At 42.1% G+C, this 18,396-nt stretch overlaps 1 long non-coding RNA gene across 1 annotated transcript in view; it reads left to right on the top strand.

Annotated features, from left to right (window-relative positions):
- The window catches only part of LOC124722328, a 296,890-nt gene that overhangs the window by 147,352 nt on the left and 131,142 nt on the right, over positions 1 to 18,396 (top strand). The window contains exon 2 of the long non-coding RNA XR_007006448.1: positions 335 to 393. This is a non-coding gene — a long non-coding RNA (uncharacterized LOC124722328). The remainder of the gene's footprint in view (positions 1 to 334; positions 394 to 18,396) is intronic.

The raw sequence follows: 18,396 nt of genomic DNA, 5'->3' as shown, positions 1-18,396 counted from the left end.
GAGCAGGATTGAAATCGCAGTTAAGTCGTCAAGGTATGGGTTTATCGTGAATTCCTAAATCTCTTGAAGGATTGTTCCTGTCTAAACTTGTTTGAACCTCTAATAATCTCGTCATTGACTCGACATTAAATGGTAATATTCATAAGTTTCTTTTATTGGCGGTTTTCGTACAGCTGCTATGATTGATTGCACAACTGTTTAACCACTGAGTCTGCTTTTTTAAGCTATCTAAATTTTCTGTGAGAATGAATTATCATGTTGCTATCTGATGACAGCGACTATTCTGTTTTCCTGTAAGTTTCATTTTCTAATGTTAATGCCTGCATTGTTACAGATTCAGCTCTCCGTTTGGCAACTACGACGAAGATACTCCCTGTGATAATGTATTTCATGGTAAGTTGACGTACTCAAACGATCAATACTATTATTACAATAGGAGATATTGAATTAAAGAATTAAGGATGTCGATAAAGTATATTTATAGTTTAGAATAAATTCGTCAGCATTAATATTGGAGCTTATGCTTAATAAGTTGCATGTGTTATAAAAATGTGGCACAATGCTAAGACACAAATCGAATTTTGGCTCTGAACTTAGATTAATTATCCAAGGTTAGTGCTGTTTCATGTCCATTCCACCCTGTAACATGTCTTTGCACTTCATGGTTTCAGTAGTAGGAGAGTTAGCAGAATCCCGAAATTACAGGACTCGCAAATAGGACGTGTGAAAAGGAATCTATTTTATCTACCCTCATTTAATCACCACTCACATCCCTCTATTCACGCACGAATTGAATCTCGATGACATTCTACTTCTCTAAGTTCGTGGCTGCTATATCATCGGGGTTCTACTTTCTTTGGGCTTCCGGCCGTTAGCGGCTTGTATACTGTGGTGTGTGTGTGTATGTGTGTGTGTGTGTGTGTGTGTGTGTGTGTGTGTGTGTGTGTGTGTGTATGTGCCGATGGAGTCGGCAGCAGCTAGAATACATAGCCTTATATTTGTGTGGCCTGGCATGTATCACAGAGTCTTGATTCTTGTTCATAAAGTGAAGATGTCTTAGACTCTGATGAATCTCCCGGGTTGTACGGCCGTGGTCCATGAAACTTTTCAGTCAAGAAAACATGTAGTGAGGTTTTCAGAAACCTAAATTTTATCTACAATGACTTACTATAATCTACGGCTAAATAGCGAATAGATAGAAATATATGAAAATGAGAACAATTTTAACAGAGAAGAAGACACGAAACTTACTGATAAATCGACATTAGCTCTACAGAATCGATAGCTAAGTTTTATCTTTGAAAGACGACAGTTCGATATTTAAGTCTTATCTCTGACAAGAATTATCCCTGACGATTATATTCACTTATCAGGGCACTTATAGCGCTCTCCGACGTCCGACTCAACGGAACCAGAGGCACATTTGAAAAAGCCCACGGCCGCTCTGAACGAAATGCCTCATGGACTACGACCACGCAGTCCGGAAGATTCACCAGTAGTTGATACATTTTGTTGTTTCCAGTTATTCGTATTGAAATATAATCTTTATTCAGTTGAATTTTCTAAAATTTGTTAAATCAAACAACCAGGAATTGCATTCACGAGTATATTGACTTGGGAAGTATCAGGGCAACAGAGGGATGATGATGATGATGTTTGGTTTGTAGGGCGCTCAACTGCGCAGTCATCAGCGCCCGTACAGAGTTGCAACTTTTACACAGCCCAGTTTTTTACTCAGTCCAATTTAGCCATTGCTACAAATGATGATGATGAAATGACGAGGACAACATAAACACCCAGTCCCCGGGCAGAGAAAATCCCCAACTCGGCCTGGAATCGAATCCGGGACCCCGTGATCCAGAGGTAGCCACTAGAGCACGAGCTGCGGACGCAACAGAGGGAGATATCCATTTCCACTGGCGTGCCCTTCGCTTAGGGTTAATGTATTAATGTCTGATATGTAGTTTTGGTCGCATAGGGTTAATGTATTAATGTCTGGTATGTAGTTTTGGACCAATGTTGGAGTTTCACGTCACGTTGGGAGATGATATAAAATTATTCATGTCCAAAGAACACGTGGTCTGGACTCCGTAATTTTGGGGTGGTTTTAGACCATCTCATGTTTTATAGGGTTTTTAATTTGTACTGGTAGTTTTCAGAACTCCATTAGAGAAATGTGCCACATGCCATTTTTTCTTAACTCTGTGTATTCTTTGCTGTGACAAGCTGGCTTTCATATTTAACTGGGAGATATACAATTAATGTGCTTCTAGAGAACACGCTAGTTTTATTTGTTATCACTTAGTATGGTTCTCGTACCTTTCATAAAGGTACTACCTCGTCCACGTGCGATAAGGTTAGGACAACACCAGGAAGAATATAGTTCAGGTCACTTAAACCCTGAGCCCATAAAACGGCCACATGAGATGCCTAAAATGACCACAGGTGTAGTGTGTGTGCTGCTTTCCATGTCAGGTTCCACTTCTGTTCTGTAAAGGGGCTTCCATTTTCCGTGGTATTCCTGAATTATTTCAGGGAATGGAGAATGTGAGGAAGGGTTCTTCAATGAGAATCTTCCTCTTCTTTACGAAACGCGACCAACTGCTTGCTCTCTGATGATGACACTGTCTGCAGGAAAACAAAACCTCTTCAAAGAGAATAGCACGTTTGTAGAATTCTCAAAATGGTTCAAATGGCTCTGAGCACTATGGGACTTAACTTCTGAGGTCATCAGTCCCCTAGAACTTAGAACTACTTAAACCTAACTAACCTAAGGACATCACAAACATCCATGCCCGAGGCAGGATTCGCACCTGCGACTGTAGCGGTCGCGCGGTTCCAGACTGTAGCGCTTAGAACCGCTCGGCAACCTCGGCCGGCTGGAATTCTCAGACGTTGTTATTCTGTGCGTTCGCGTACAGTTTCTTCCATAGTTCCGAACCAAATGCACCGAAAAACGCCACGCATCAGTTGCATTTCACACTCTTAGAGCTACATATAGTAACAGGAATCCCCTTCCCCAAGGTTACCCTGGAATTCGAACCTATTAAAAATGGGAATGTGGAAGGTGTGTATGAATCTATATAACACGCTGTGAGGGTTTGTTGTGGGGGCATGTATTTCTGTTTTTAAGTCAGAATTCAAGTCAGAGAAGGTGACATTTCATTCAAAACTGGGCGAAAAAGTGTTATTATTCTACGGTGGCTCTAACGCAGTAACAATGCCCAATACTAACGAGCAAACAAATCGTACAGTGTTATCGGTTCGTACTACATATTGTCTCTCGTCTTCACACTGATCAAAGTGAAGAGGCAGTAAGTCACTGTTCTCATATTGAATAGTTGTGCAAAACAAAGATACCTGTATGGTGCGAAAAGTGGCAAATGACTCTAAATAATGAAAAGTGTGCAGTAATCCACACGAATACTAAAAGGAATCCGCTGAATTTCGGTTACATGATGAATCACACAAATGTAAAGGCTGTGAATTCTATTAAATACGTTGGAAAGCTGAAAAATAATGCCAGCGAATTTTTTATGTGAAAACTCTTAAAGCTTTTTAAATAAAAGCAAACATTATGAACACTAAACATCTTTATTCTTCATATCTACATGTTTGCAGCCCTTTGCCTCTACAATTGTAGCGTATAACACGAACTACTCGTATGTCGGTCCGTGGGAAACAGCATGCTGTTCAAATCGCTCGGAGCACTATGGGACTTCTAAGATCATCAGTCCCCTAGAACTTAGAACTACTTAAACCTAACTAACCTAAGGAAATCACACACATCCATGTCCGAGGCAGGATTCGAACCTGCGACCGTAGCGGTCGCGCGGTTCCTGACTGTAGCACCTAGAACCGCTCGGCCACCACGGCCGGCAGAATGCTGTAATCGAGTTTGGAATTGGATGAGTTCGTCCACACATGGAGCATCCTCTCCTTCAGCACGACAATTTAAGAACTCACACGAGCGCTGCTACATCTGCAGAGATCCGACGCCTTCGATTCACTTTTACCGACCATTCTCCACACAGTCCCGACTGGTCCCACCCGATTGTCATGTGTTTCCAAAACTTTAAGGACACCTTCGAGGAATTCACTTTGATAGTGATGAAACGGTGCAAGCAGACTCCACTAACTAAGTCAAACATTCTACAGTGACTTTATTGACAAACTGGTCACTCGTTAGGAGAAATGTGTTCGTTTGCAGGGTGACTATTTTGAGAAATATATACACTATGTAATCAAAAGTATCCGGACACCGGACTGAAAATGACTTACAAGTTCGTGGCGCCCTTCATCGATAATGCTGGAATTCAATATAGTGTTGGTCCACCCTTAGCCTTGATGAAAGGTTCCACTCTCGCAGACACGTTCAATCAGGTGCTGTAAGGTTTCTTGGGGAATGGCAGCCCATTCTTCACGGAGTGCTGCTCTGATGAGAGGTATCGATGTCGGTTGGTGACGCCTGGCACGAAGTCAGCGTTCCAAAACCTCACAAAGATGTTCTATAGGATTCAGGTCAGGACTCTGTGCAGGCCAGTCTATTACAGGGATGTTATTTCCGTGTAACCACTCCGCCACAGGCCGTGCATTATGAACAGGTGCTCTATCGTGTTGAAAGATGTAATCGCCATCCCAGAATTAATCTTCAACAGTGGGAAGCAAGAAGGTGCTTAATACGTCAGTATAGGCCCTTGCTGTGATAGTGCCACGGAAAACAACAAGGGGTACAAGCCTCCACCATGAAAAACACGGCCACACCTTTAACACCACCGCCTCAGAGTTTCACTGTCAGCACTACACACGCTGACGGATGACGTTCACCGAACATTCGCCATACCCACACCCTGCCAGTGGGTCGCCACATTGTGTACCATGATTCGTCCCTCCACACAACGTTTTTCCACTGTTCAATCGTCCAATGTTCACGCTCCTTACACCAAGCGAGGCGTCGTATGGTATTTACCGGCATGATGTGTGTCTTATGAGCAGCCGCTTGACCATGAAATCCGTTTTCTCACTTCCCACCTAACTGTCATAGTACTTGCAGTGGATCCTGATGCAATTTGGAATTCCTTTGTGATGGTCTGAATAAATGCCTGCCTAACACATTAGGACCCTCTTCAACTGTCGGTGGTCTCTGTCAGTCAACAGACGCGGCCAGCCCGTACGATTTTGTGCTGTACCTGTCCCTTTACGTTTCCACTTCACCATCAAACCGGAAACAGTGGATCTAGGGATGTTCAGGAATGTGGAAATCTCGCGTACGGACGTATGACGCAAGTGACGCTCAATCGCCTGACCACGTTCTAAGTCCGTGAGTTCCGCGCAGCGCCCCATGAGTACTGAGGTCGCTGATATGGAGTACCTGGGTTGGGTTGTTTGGGGGAAGAGACCAAACTGCGAGGTCATCGGTCCCATCGGATTAGGGAAGGATGTCGGCCGTGCCCTTTCAAAGGAACCATCCCGGCATTTGCCTGGAGCGATTTAGGGAAATCACGGAAAACCTAAATCAGGATGGCCGGACGCTGGATCGAACCGTCGTCCTCCAGAATGCGAGTCCAGTGTGCTAACCATTGTACCTGGCAGCAGGTTGCAGCACAGTGCACTTAATATGAAAAACGTATGTTCTTGGGGTGTTCAAATGATTCAAATGGCTCTGAGCACTATGGGACTTAACATCTATGGTCATCAGTCCCCTACAACTTAGAACTACTTAAACCTAACTAACCTAAGGACAGCACACAACACCCAGTCTCCACGAGGCTTTTTGGGGTGTACGGATACTTCTGACCACATAGTGTATGTAGACATGAACAATAACGATATAGAATGTTGATAATTTATGATTTATTTAAAAAAGCTTTAAGAGTTTTCACATAAAAACTTCGTAGGCGTTACTTTTCATCTCGTACCTAAGGATTACAGTTAGGAATAACTTGAATTGGAACAATCATTAAGAGTTGTGTGGAAAGCAAGCCAAAAACTACGTTTTATTGGTAAAACATGTAGAAGATGCAGCAGCTCTAGTAAAGAGTCTGCTTACGCTACGCTCGTCCATCGTCTTCTGCAGTACTGCTGCGAGGTGTGGGTTTCGTATCAGATAAGACTGACGGAGGACATCGAAAAAATTGAAAGAAGGGGAGCTCGTTTTGCAGTGCCGCGAAACAGGAAAGAGAGCATCACAGATATGACACACGAAGTGGGTGGCAGTCATTAAAAGAAAGGCATTTCTCGTTGTGGCAGGATGTTATCGTGAAATTTCAGTCGCCAACTTTCTCCTCTGAATGCGAAAATATTTTGTTGGCGGCCACCTACATAGGGAAAAATGATCGTTGTAATAAAATAAGAGAAATCCGAGCACTCACGGAAAGATTTTAGTGTTCGCTTTTCCCGCGCTGTTTGAGACTGGAACAGTAGAGAAATAGCTTTACGGTGGCTCGGTGAACCCTCTGCCAGGCACTGAACTGCAAATTGCAGAATAATCATACAGATGTAGGTAAAACTCCATCTGGCCATCCAGATTGATGTTGTTCGTGATTTCGTCAAATCCCGTGGGGCGACTGCTGGAACTTTTGTGCTGAAAGTTGACGAGGGGATCTCCGACCCCGTCATTGTCCAGCCCTAGCTTTTGCCGTCTAGAACGACGCCGTCGTCGGAGAGTCATCGAACCCTCCGTGTATTTTCTTTTTTCATAGATGATCTGCATCCAGTTTCACTACATTAACAGCGATTAGCACAGTACGCAGGTTTATTTATTTTTTTTAAAAATAGCGGTTCTTTGAAATAAAAGTCAATTTTGTTGAAAAAATAGCCGTTACAAATTCGTTCACCAAAAATTGGAATAGAATACATCGCAAAAATCCTGCGAACTACAATAGAAAAAGCGCCGACTCAAGTCACAAAAAGGTATAATGTAATGGCATGTATATTTCATGAATTATAGCTCTCGCCAAAATGTTGCGTTTAAAGTTCAAACTTGTGTTTTATAATATTGGAACTGAACAAACCTTTTATTGGCAATGCCAGCACAGTACAGTTGGCTTTTTTTTCTCTGCGATGTCCAAACACTCTCATTTTGATGAAATTATATTGATTAACTGGCTTCCGCTTACCAATCGACGCGTTTTTTGCACGACTGGGATTAATTTTAGAACCTTTTCCAGCGGTACAAATAAAATTGTTTTCCATTTTCAAACACTCTTGTGTTACTTCGTATAAAAACATGCGACATGACAAGTTAGAAAGATGTGAGACAAGGACGTGCTTTCAGAATGTTTACCATGAACGAGTCATATTACGAAAAGAAATTTTGTTGACAATAGTATTTTAGTTGATAGTAATGCTCTCTGTGATACTATCCGAAACTAACAGGAGCCCTGTTCCGTCGGCAGCTATTATGGTATTGCATAGGTCGCATTCGAGTGCCCATGAGCACCAGACACCCATGCAGTAAATCGCGGTTTTATCATATTTTAGTATTTTTGGCACACTTTACATGAATGAATCTTAAAAATAGACTCTCTAAGGAACATTTTAAGCCAATAAAAAATTGGGGTTAAAAAAGTTCCTGCCCTGGTTTGCCTCCTTAAGCATAACGTTGCTAACACTTATTGAGAGCCAGAATCACCTCTTATTCGCTATGAAATAATAGGTGTAATGGGGGGGGGGGGGGGGGGAGCTTCAGCGAGCTAATCCTGCCAAACCTGACATGAATGTACTGCGTAAGTTAATTTTAGATATGTTTCCAAACAAGAGAAGGAATTTAGAATATCTAGGCTGTCAGACACCTAGTTTCAGCTTAGTGTGATATTTTGATCAACAGGAATTAATTAAAACGTCTACCCTGTAAATATCGATTACCTTTAATTTAGTCGCCTGAACAAAATGCTGTTCAAATTGATGAATACGGAAGGCATACAGACTTTTAGCCATCTGTGTAATGCGAATGGACGACCTGAGCCGAGACATGCAACCCTTTAGTCATTGTGTACTGCGGATGGACAACCTGAGATTAATAACATTCCGGTCGACAGATCTGAGAGCCCTCGACTGTTTTATATGGAGTAGTATGAAGGGCAAGGTGCATGGGCACACCTGTCACGTCGGCGGAGGACCTTACTGTTCGCTTCGACAGAACGACTAAAGTACTTCAGAGGCAACCGTACGTATTGGTTCATGTGCGTCAGGCTGAGCATCGCCGATGTAAGCTCTGCATTGACGTAGGAGGTACGCAGTTCGAAGCCCGTTTTTAATGTAGACTGCGCGATGTGCTGGTTCACGTTCAGTTTATTGACGTAATGTGGAACGCACACACATCCCTAACTTCGACTGTCTCCAATGGATAAGTTGTGCATTTTTGGATATGGGTTCCTTCTTGAAAAACCAATCAATGTCCTCCCGTAGTACATTCAAGAATGCACTCGTATCCGGAAACGCACGGCTTGTCCACTGGAGACCGTCGAAGTTAGGGATGTGTGTGCGTTCCACATTACGTCAATAAATCGAACAAGAATAGCACATCGCGCTGTCTATATTAAAGACGGGCTTCGAACTGCGTACCTCCTACGTCAATTCAGAGTGTACATCGGCGATGCTGAGCCTCACGCGTATGAACCAATACGTGCGGTTGCCTTTGAAGTATTTTAGTCACTCCATGGAAGCGAGAAATAAGGTCCTCCGCTGACGTGACAGGTGTGTCATGCACCATACTCTTCATATTACTCCACGGAAAATAGTCGAGAGGCGTCAGATCTGGCGACAGGAGTGTTATTAGCCTCAGATTGTCCATCCACAGTACACAATGGCTAAATGGTTGCACGTATCTGCTCAGGTCGTCCATTCGCAGTACACAGATGGCTAAAAGGTTGTATACTTTTCGTATTCAGAACCAAAACGAATCAGAACAAACCGTCACAATCGTTCGTTCTCAGACTTCGATGCTCTCCAGAGCGCAAGTCGTGCATTTCCTGATATGAGTTCCTTCTTGGAAACCGATCAGTTTGACTTCTAGCGTGGTCGGTGTTTTTTTGGGACACCCTGCACATAACATTGCCATTCCTGTATGTTTTTAGTTTGGTGGTATTGTGGTATACTTTATATTTTTAACTTCCCGAAACAGAAAACAACTTTCATCATATCAACGCAGTTCATTTAACACGCTATAAACAAGACTTGCATGCTTAAAAAACTGCCACACCATGACGGACCCCTTGTTAATAATAACTCAGTGATTATACTGTAAATTGGTATTCAAGCTAAATGAATAATACATTAAATACAATGGAATTAGGAATCATTTCATCGTTATGACAGCTTGTTTGACGCTCCAACAATGACATCACGACAGAGGCTGATCAAGGAGAATCATCTGTGTTATTTATGTAGCTGCCAGTGTGCTTGTGTGACTTTTTTTAAATCTTGGAACCACTTATTTCGTCCATGCTGAATATTCAGACATTAAAAATGTATGAACGTATGGACGTCCATGCTGAATATTCAGACATTAAAAATGTTTGAACGTATGGATGTGATAAATAGACATATAACACATTGTTTATAATATATTTTACTCCATGGCCATACTAACACACAACCTCACAAGCTTAACAGAAGCAGCGAATCTGTTGTTTCAGAAGGCAAAAATTCAGAAGATAAATACAATAACCACGGAAGTCATGGATTTGCTGATATAAATGTTTAAATTCAAGAGGCTGGAAAAACTTTTTAGTAAACAATAAACATGAGCTAAATCTCAAAGTCCATAAGTAGACGAAACTCTGAACGTAGTTCAGTGGATTAAAATGACGGGTTACAGCTTTAAACTGTATTTGATGCTAAAGAAAACAGCTTAAATAGCTACGTGTAGTTGTTTCAACACGGGGATATGCATTCTCGCGGTGAAGGTTAAATCCGTAGTTATTGCAGTGCAAAGTCTTGGAACGGCAATCCCTTCATATGTTTTATTAAACACTTCCTAGAAGGATGTAGCAGGTGTGCAAATGGCGCCTTAGGCGACACACCTACATGCTCTTTGCTCATAGATCTCTGCAGTGTTCGTAAAACGTATTCTAGCCGCTGTTCAACATTGAGACACTATACAAACGGAAAATATGTACGAACTTAACGTATTACGGGAAAGAGACATTAAATCAATTCGGCAGTATCGGGTTTAGTTTTTGATCACCCAGGAACATTAATGAGGATAAAATCACTGTAGACCGTGTGTATTTATTTTTAGTTATTTATTTGTTAAACCAGGCTTTTAGGTCTTCAATCATATCGGACAAGGAACTATACAAATACAAAATTCAGCAAAAGATCGTATATCAAGCGTCTCGAATTCCATATATTCTTGTGATTCATTTACGAATACATAATGCTAAAAAATTTACAGTTAGCAGCGTAAATCATTTATCATTTTTTAAGTCACGACTGCACGTGCACCGTAAAAGAACGTGAATTTCGATCTTCAGCAACCAACATCATATTTTCGGTAATCACAGTAAATCGTTACAGTAGGAGTGTGATACTTCTTGATCATATAATAATATTGTAGACAGAAAACGGTAATGTTGTGTAGGACATGTGTGATTTATTTCAAATACAATGACTTCAATCAGCAGAAGTTGTTGTATCCCTCTGAAAAATATGTGACCTAAAATCAACATGAATAATCACGGTGAGTAACGACGATTTTGATGATGATGTTAATGATACTACTACTACTACTACTACTACTACTAATAATAATAATAATAATAATAATAATGAGAAGAAATGAGAGTAGTAAGTTTATAGAAAAAAACACATTACTGATACACTGTCTCACAAAAAAGTTGAAGCATGGGAGGAAGAATCGAAACTCCACGAGTCGAGAGGGTATGTGATTTTATTGGATTGATTCCAAAACTGAATGAAATTTGAAAATAATTTGGCAGTACGAACCCACTTGTCAAGATGACGTCCCTTCCCCTCTCGCCTATATGGATACATTGATTCGGTTGGGAAGGGTGTTAAAAAGCCGTTTTTCCTCTTTTGAAGCAAGCTGTCCACAGCTGTAGTAGCTGGTCCTTGATATCCCTGATACTGGCACTGGGACGGAGCTGGAGTTTGAGATGTTCTGACTCATGTCCTATCGGTTACACCTCTCGGTATCTTTCTGAAAACTGCAGTACCTCAGCATCATGCAGAAAGATAATACAGACACATACTATGTGTGGACGAGAATTGTCTTGCTGAAAAATGGCGCCACGATAGTGCAGCATGAGAGGTAGCACGTTAGGAGGGAAGATGTCCATGTCGTAACGTTGTGCCGCTAGAGTTCTCCTAATTAGTAACAATCGTGGCCCGATGTCATACCCCATGGTTCCCCACACTTTGACGCCAGGAGTAATACAGCTGTGCATCTCTAAAATATTTGAAGAATGGAGCCTCTCCTCTGGTCGCCACCATATTCTCCGTCGACGATTGCCCGGGGTAGTGTTGAGCCACGATTCCTCACTGAACACAATGCGACACCATTATTCAGTACCACTCCAGACGTTCCAATTTGTGTTGTAGTGTTTACGGTCGCCTGCGCACGAAACGGTGCTCAATAGTCCGACTGCTTCTAGACTCCTACCAATGATACGAGACGACACAGATTGTTTCAAGGAGTGCATTGCTTGTTGTCGGATGGCAGACACAGTTGTGAAGGGACTATGAGGTGCTTGGTGCACAGTACGGCTATCCTCCTTTGTGACGGTCAGACGTAATAGACCAGAACCTTGACGACGAGTACGACTGCCCTCACATTCCCTCGTAGTCCACCACCCGACCACTGTCACTTCCGAATGCCCGACAAATCTGGACACTGCACGATTCGTCAAGTAGACCAAATCAAGACCCACAATGAGGCTCCTTTCTAACCCGTGGTCATAACGCTGTCTCACACGAGTGCATGGCACCTCTGTGTGCTTCACACAGATTATTCAACATCTGACACTGTTTACGCTCCGTAGTTACTCTATCAGGCCTGGCAACAACACAAACTACACTAATACACACTGATTGTCGTTCTACTTACCACAGAGAGTTGAGACTAATCATTTACGTACCTAACTATGATGGGTACGTGTACGAAATTACATTGATAACCGACCATGTGTTCTGCATGCCTCACTTTCTTGTGAGGCCGTCTATTACTAATTCTTGAGCCAGTGTCAGGCTCGTCTGAAATGCATTCGGTAATGACAATCTAGAAGGTTGAAGTGACGCCTAAGAATGGGAAGACAGTCTGTTTCTGTATAAGGTTTTGCGGTTACGGTGGAGGGAAATGAGACCAGTCTGAATCGAGATAATGCAAACAGTTATGAAAACGGGTTTCCAGTATGCTGGGATGTTGAAGGGTCAGCAACTTGTGGTACTATTTCAATATGACAAACAGCCAAAGTTGAAAAATAACTCTTTTTATTATTTGATGGTGACTATTTGCGGGTTTTATTCATAACCCATTCTCAGATCATCCATCCAGTCAGAGTAGATGTTACTCTATATAGCAAAAAATCATGACAATCATCCAAAGGAGTGCAAAGCAAGTGATCATCATCACTTGTATTGTACTCCTTTGGATAATGATTGTCATAATTTTTTGACATGTGGAGTAATATCTATTCTGATTGGATGGATGAATTGAGAATGTGTTATGACTAGAAACCCGATGCTAGTCATCATCAAGTAATAAACAGAGCTACTTTGCAACTTTGGCTGTTTGCGATATTGAAGTAGTTATGGAAGAGATTGAAATTTTGGTGGAGGCTGGCTGAAGTAGGAAGCGTACGTAACTTCTGTAACGTTTCAGAAGATCTTTCCACTGTTATGTCCCCGCAATACAAAGAGTTTCAGGAAAGAAGTATTATGGGGTGGGATGCAGTCGAGTTAGCTTCGTTGAGAACGAGTATTTCTGAAATGTTGATCAGTGAGAAGTATTAAGGTCTAAGACTAGTAACAAGGGCTCCAGTAATTTAGTTGAAAATAAAGAATACAGAGTGTGTGATGTTCTCTACGCTTGTCTGTACTTACCCAAGACATTTCCCCAGGGCATATAGTGATGTGGGCGAAATGACGAACGCACTAAAACAGTCGCACACAAGGGTTCATCACCAATTGTAGTTGGCAAGAGCTCTCATGTGCAACTCCTCACAGGACAGGGTCGTACCGCTCGAGAATCTCGAGAATGGTGATTGCACAAACTTCTCTTGCAGATTCACGGGGTGACTCCTACTTACAAACTGAAGCTAAGAGTTCAGTCCAGTTTAAGTGAACTTCCAATATTTATTCCAAAGTTATTTTCAGAGGAAGAAATTAGTGGTCGAAGGGATTCTTTAAACTGAAAGGCACTAATTCTTATGATCGTCTAAAACCACGTGAGTTCAGCATGGGGTGAACTATTTTATCAAAACTACATGGACACATGTTAGCGGACGATTCTTACTCAAGAACCGAAAACAGAGAAGGTAGTACTGTTGGACACTGGGTTATGGACCGAAATTGACGTTCTTACTCATCTTGAAGATGTTCAGGTAGGGACTCCGGGTAGGCCATTCTATTTAAGGATTATTATTGTCCAGAAACCAATCTCACAGACGCTATTTTACGACAGGGTACATTACTACATTGATGCAATCGTCGTCTGCGAAACGTTCATTTACTCTGCTCAGCACACAATGCTGTAAAATGTGTTCATATCCTTGCACATTTAGCGTTATCTTAAGCGCAGCAATTGGAACACACCCAAACCACGAAAATACCCCCATGGCGTAACACTACCTTCTGCGTGCTTCATTGTTGGCCCTACACATGCTGGCAAGCAACGTTCTCCAGGCATACGCCAAACCTTACCCTTCCATCAGACTGCTGCAAGGTACAGAGTATGCCATCACTCCAAATCACTCTTTCCCAGTCATCGACTCTCCAGTGACGTCGAATCTTACATAACCTCAAGCTTCGCCTAGCACTGACTTAGTAATGTTTGGTATAAGAGGAGCTGCTCGACGATTGTAAACAATTCTTTTTAACTCCCTTCGCACTGTCGTTGTGCTACTTGGATAGCTGGCAGCACTTTGAAACACACGTGTGATTCCTTACTCTGATTTCGTGCGATGTTTTACAACCACCCTGCGCAGTACTCGACTGTCGCTGTCTGTCAGTACATAAGGTGTGCCTAGTCTTGGTTTAACTGTGGTTGTTTTTTCACGTTTCCATTTCAAAATCAAATCAACGGTCGACTTGGGCAGGTTTAGAAGGGTTTAAATTTCCTTGATGTATTTGTTACTCAGATTAAATACAATGAGTAGCTCGCAGTCGAAGCCACTGAGGCCTTCTGACCGACCCATCCTGCTGTTACTAATTTTCTATTGACAACACAATATTTCCTGCCTCCTTTTATACCAGCGGGCCCACCACTCGTCGCATGTAATGGTCAGTTTCGCATTACGTAGCGGTGCCACATCATCACGGCACTCTTTGTCCAGACTGCCCCACTCCTCAATGGCGATTCGGAGTAGATCCCTCAGAGTGGTTGATGGATCACGTCGCCCGGAAACAGTTCTTTTCACTCTATCCCAGGCATGTTAGATAGGGTTCATGTCTGAAGAACATGCTGGCCACTCTAGTAGAGCGATGTCGATATCCTGAAGGAAGTCATTCACAAGATGTGCACGTTGGGGGCGCGAGTTGTCGTCCATGAAGACGAATGCCTCGCCAATATGCTGCCGATATGGTTGCACTATCGGTCGGAGGATGGCATTCACGTATCGTACAGCCGTTACGGTGCCTTCCATGACCATCAGCGGCGTACGTCAGCCCCAAATAATGCCGCCCCAAAACAGCAGGGAACCTCCATCTTACGGCACTCGCTGAACAGTGTGTCTAAGGCGTTCAGCCTGACCGGGTTACCTCCAAACACGTCTCCGACGATTGTCTGGTTGAAGGCATACGCGACACTCATCGGTGAAGAGAACGTGGTACCAATCCTGAGCGGTCCCTTCGGCATGTTGATGGGCCCATCTGTACTGCACTGCATGGTGTCGTGGTTGCAAAGATGGACCTCGTCATGGACGTTGGGAGTGAAGTTGCTCATCAGGCAGCCTATTCCGCACAGTTTGAGTCGTAACACGACGATCTGTGGCTGCACGAAAAGCATTATTTAAGAGGGTGGCGTTGTTGTCAGGGTTAGTCCGAGCTATAATCCGTAGGTAGCGGTCATCCACTGCAGTAGTAGCCCTTTGACGGCCTGAGAGAGGCATGTCATCGACAGTTCCTCTGTCTGTATCTCCTCCATGTCCGAACAACATCGCTTTGGTTCACTCCGAGATGCCCGGACACTTACCTTGTTGAGAGTCCTTCCTGGCACAAAGTAACTATGCGGACACACCCGAACCGCGGTATCGACTGTCTAGGCATGGTTGAAGTACAGACAACACGAGCCGTGTACCTCCTTCCTGGTGGAATGACTGGAACTGATCGGCTGTCGGACCCCCTCCGTCTAATAGGCGCTGCTCATGCATGGTTGTTTACATCTTTCTGCAGGTTTAGCGACATCTCTGCACAGTCAAAGGAACTGTGTCTGTGATACAATATCTACAGTCAACGTCTGTCTTCAGGAGTTCTGGGAACCGGGGTGATGCAAAACTTTGTTTGATGTGTGTATATAATTACTGTTATTTTGTATTCAATAGAACATTCTGATATATTTTTGTTTTGTGTTATTTTATTTTGCCTGTTTGATGAGTAAATTGCGCTTTGTAGCTCTATGTGAGAAATCTGTCTTGTTTTATTTATTTCTGGTACAGCATCCCTCTGTTTCGCATTAACAATCAACAATTTTCGAGTAGAACGTGACTTGATCATTGACAATTAAAATTTTGCTCTGCATACTGTTTACTTTTAAGTAGTAGACAGGTAGATAACTATGTAGAACAAAAATGTTCCACAGGTTTCCTGGCCCTTTATATATCCTTACTCAGTTTCTAGACGGTTCACGACGTCCGGTTTTTAGGAGAATCTAGCAAGACACTGGTCGCATATGTAAAGAAAGATATCGTTATGAGGTAACGCGCGATAGGTATGCAACAGACCTATCATACAGGTGACGTGAGTATGACTTTCACTGACGAAAGCTACTAGGAAAACTACTGTAGTCCACGCTTACTTACAATTGTCTACAGTAACCTACGGTACTTTTACAACTCAACATGTACCGGTAATATTGTTGCTATTATTATAGGGTAGGCAAGTTACAGAAGTGTTAGTATGGACCAAAACAAGAACAAAAATTCTAGAAAACGTAGGCTTTAAAACGCTTACCTTAAAACCCATGAGCAATTTTCCATATGTAACTTTGTGAAAACATCTCTTCTACTGCAAGCTGTTTGGATTCCATATTCTTTGAGGAGGTAGTATAGACCAATAAAAGAAAAAATGTTCTTGAACATGGGCTCTAAAATACCTATCTTAAGAGCTGTAGGCGCTTATTCAGCGCATAAGACGTGTTTCACGGTAGTGAAGATGAACAATTGCTCATAGTTTTTACGGTATGCATTTTAGAGCCCATATTTACTAGATATTATGTTCTGTTTTTGGTATACTCTATCATCACTGAAATATGCCTATCCTATAATCTTAGTAACAACATTACCGGTACATGTATTCCACTGTCAGAGATATTAGACCGATTTTCGCTAATAACTTTGCACCCGGTCGTTTCTGGACCACGCTCTCTTTGGTAAAATTGATACATTTACCATTTTCCGTTGTCCCTGAGAGTTTGTATCATCATCACGGACTAAGCTTGCTTATCACACAGTTACAAACCGCGTATACTCCCCAACTACAAGTGACACAATTGTTCCCTCGATAGTTAGAGCAACGATGGTGAGGAGGCATGTTTCTGATTTTGCAGGTGGAAAATGTCAGATCACGTGACATTCATCGTAGACTTGTTACAGTCTATGGCGAAGATTTCGCGAGCACTGTCAGTTCCCGGGAACAACGCTTAGTATATCGTAATTGGGGAAGACGCTTTAATAATTATTATGGATACACTGGAAGAAGGGGACCGCATCAGCTCACACGTTCCAGACGTGAACGACTGTTTTCCTGACAAACGCCTTACGGATGATGAACCTCCACTTCTATGATGTGGACTGGTTGAATCACCAGTCCGCCACATGGTGCGAGGAAATACTTCTACTTATGCTGAGGTTAAACTGATGTCTCAAATCTAGAAGAAACGGCAAGTGGAAATAGATGAAAGCATTTTCCAAATTATGTCTCATACATCTTTGTATCAATTTCAATACACGTTTTCGTATGACGAAAGAATTCTAAAATCCATGTCATGTTATTAGAAGTGGAGTATTAGTTCAAATGGCTGATGTTAGGTCGGAAGACAGCTGTGGTCCCACTGAAACAACAATCCCAGCTCTCACGGAATGCGATTTAAAGGAATCACGGGAACCTAACTGTGGATTCCTGGACTGGGCTTTGATCCCCACTCCTTCGAATACGAACCATTGCATCACCTCGTTCAGTATATTGTTCTAATGATGTTCTTCATATCACAGTCTGGATATTTTTCGTCTAACCGGACTATACTTATACTAGTTGAGCCATCCGAGTACGCTTCAAGGCCCTGTCAACTGATTCAGGTGCTGGGGTACAAACTAAGTCGCTGCGTACTGGAGAAGTCTGTCACGATGTTTCAAACTCATCTGCTGGTCGTTCATACCTCGATCAGCTGCTAAGAAGCCGCCATAAATCTAAACAAGCATGTGACGAAATCATCATGGCTCAGTCGTTTCACTTAAGTTCGTTTACATTCTTCGCCTAATTGTCATTAATCGTGAGCCCCTTTTGGAACAAAAGGTTTTTAAATTTTCCTGTCAATGTCGCTGAAGCGTAGACCAGCGACGAAATAAAGTAGATAACTTTATTACAGTATTATTATTATTATTATTATTATTATTATATGGGTCACAGTCATGTAGAATTTCCTAAATTATAATGCTTTCGCCATATGATTTATTTTGTTTCCTTCTTCCTACACTACTGAAATTTCGGATTTGTACTCGTTGTAAAAGTGATTAACTGTTGTCCATTGCAAATCTTTTAATTGAGTTAAATGTTAAGATTTTTGGTTAATTTCTATGGTACGAAATTTACCTATGGAAACATTTTATACTTTTAGTATGTCGTTTACATAAATCCTCATAAATTTATATGGATTCATTGTTTTTTGATGCTTTCCAATAACAGTGTTTGCACAAATATCGATAGGAATAAAATCCAATTATTTTAGGAAAAAAGCTGTTTCTTCTACAGTTATTTACTCAAACTTGTTTTGTTCTTTAG

This window comes from Schistocerca piceifrons, chromosome X, assembly GCF_021461385.2.
Source record: "Schistocerca piceifrons isolate TAMUIC-IGC-003096 chromosome X, iqSchPice1.1, whole genome shotgun sequence".
In the NCBI taxonomy this organism is placed as follows: Eukaryota; Metazoa; Arthropoda; class Insecta; order Orthoptera; family Acrididae; genus Schistocerca; species Schistocerca piceifrons.
The sequence above is the reverse complement of the archived record's forward strand: the minus strand, read 5'-3'. Positions and strand labels throughout refer to the sequence as shown.